Source organism: Etheostoma spectabile, chromosome 6 (assembly GCF_008692095.1).
Source record: "Etheostoma spectabile isolate EspeVRDwgs_2016 chromosome 6, UIUC_Espe_1.0, whole genome shotgun sequence".
Taxonomy (NCBI): domain Eukaryota; kingdom Metazoa; phylum Chordata; class Actinopteri; order Perciformes; family Percidae; genus Etheostoma; species Etheostoma spectabile.
In genome coordinates this window covers 13968833-13970804 of record NC_045738.1, presented here as the reverse complement: position 1 = coordinate 13970804, position 1972 = coordinate 13968833, and positions in this window count along the sequence as shown.

The window sequence follows — 1972 nt, the reverse complement described above, 5'->3', positions numbered from 1 at the left end:
GTTCGGTTTTGTACATTTGCTGGAATGTCTCGTCAGGGGAGAAACAAAGCCTCAGCCTGCTGGACACAGCTGGAGACACATTCACACACTCTGACAGACATCAACACATAGTAATAACTACAAAGCAAATGCAGCTGTGCACTTTCTAATACATTTTAACAGTTAAATACACGGCTACCAGTTAACAAAAAAAATACACAAACACCCAACCACACGCACGCACAAAGCCAACTCTTTTCTAGAGAAATTGAATACGTAATGCTCTCTAAGGTAACTAAGCAAGAGCATCGCAAATATCTGACGTAGTCTTTAATGAACAATCATTTGTTTGAGAAACACATGAATTCAGGATGGATCTCCTAAAGGCCAGCTGGTTGTAGTTTATGAGGACAAAGCATCTGTGCAACTTTGACCCTTGAGACTTTTCCTCCCAGCCCAACATGTTGGGATAGGGCTGTAATGATCCAGAGGAGAGACCCACTTGAGAAAAACTAAGGATCTCAAAAGGGTGGGAAAGGTTACTCAGAACTGTTATTCATCTGCTCAGTAAGTCAGAGAGCCCAGCATTTTTGCCTTTTGTAACTACTTATTGACTGAAACTTGTCTACAAGGAGGTAGGCCAAAAGGTATGATCTGCTATTTTGTCCTTCAATGCCACAGTGGTTGTGGGGTTAAGATTTAATTCTCTTCAGTGGGATCCACTTTTTTTTTTCTCCACTCCAGAAACAAAAAAAGGACCAAAGCATTGCATAGTAACTGTTCATGAAACATTTGCACATGCCATTTTCACAAATGTAATCCAATAGGTCTGTCAGGTCTGCATATTATGAGATTTCCATGTGTATCTGTGTGTATTTTTTGGCAAGCATGACATTATTTCTAATGGAATTAATGCTCTGTTCAAGAGGGGGGGGGGGGGGGGGGGGGGGGGGTGCATTCAGTGGCCTAAGGGGAGGTGAGGGAACTGGCAGAGTAGCCCCACAGGGTCCCATGTTGCTGTCAAGAGTCCACCGGAGGTTTCCCGTTTGAGCACCTCTACCTTGGTTTTGTTCCAAAACCCAACTCACCGCAAGACTTCGGTGGTGTAGACGCACAAAGACTCAATTATTCTATATTCTGTTCATCCTTGACACAGGTCTCACCTTCAGAGGCCTGAGACCACATCATGTAAAAGCACATTTAGAAGGCTGGCACTGTGCAACTGAACATTTTCTATAGATTGCATTGTCCACATATGGTAGAGAAGTATATGGAAGTCAATAAAGAAGAACATTGAGTGTGATGTCCTACAAGTGCCCTCTGCTGGGTTTGGTTTTATTTTTTTAAGAAAGTGCTCCACCTACTGGCAGTAACAGGAAGTGTCATAACTCATAGAAGGGGGGGAAAGATGCATGTTTCCATATCAAAGTTTATTGCTGACATGCATGTAGAGATCTGATGAAGTAGAAAAATATGTTATTTATACAAACGTGTTTTTCATCTGTACAATTACGCAGTTTTCTGTATCTAGATGCCCATGTCTGACCAAGCAGCTTACAACACATTTTCCCATTGGGTTTAAAGTTAAACTACACCACGTCATATCCTACACCAAGTTTCCAGTTGAAACAGTCAGCAATATATTGGTTATATTGGACTTAGGACTTCAGAAGCAGGATGAAAATCATAAAAACTAAAATTTTGAAAATTACTAAGATTGTACTACTCGTCCAATTAAGGGGTATATCTATTTTTGCTTTGTAGTTTCACGTAGGACCCAAAATGAGTAAACGATCTTTAAATTCTCAATCAGTAGCTCTACCACACCTTGCAAGTTTAAAATCATGCAGTCACATGTTTTACACAGAGTTACACCTCACACTATGTCCATGCTTTTCAGTCCACATTGAAGTCTACCAATACATCTCTGATAAACAAACATTGAATGTGGTACAATCCACTAGCTAGGAAGTGAAACACTTTTTGATGGGGG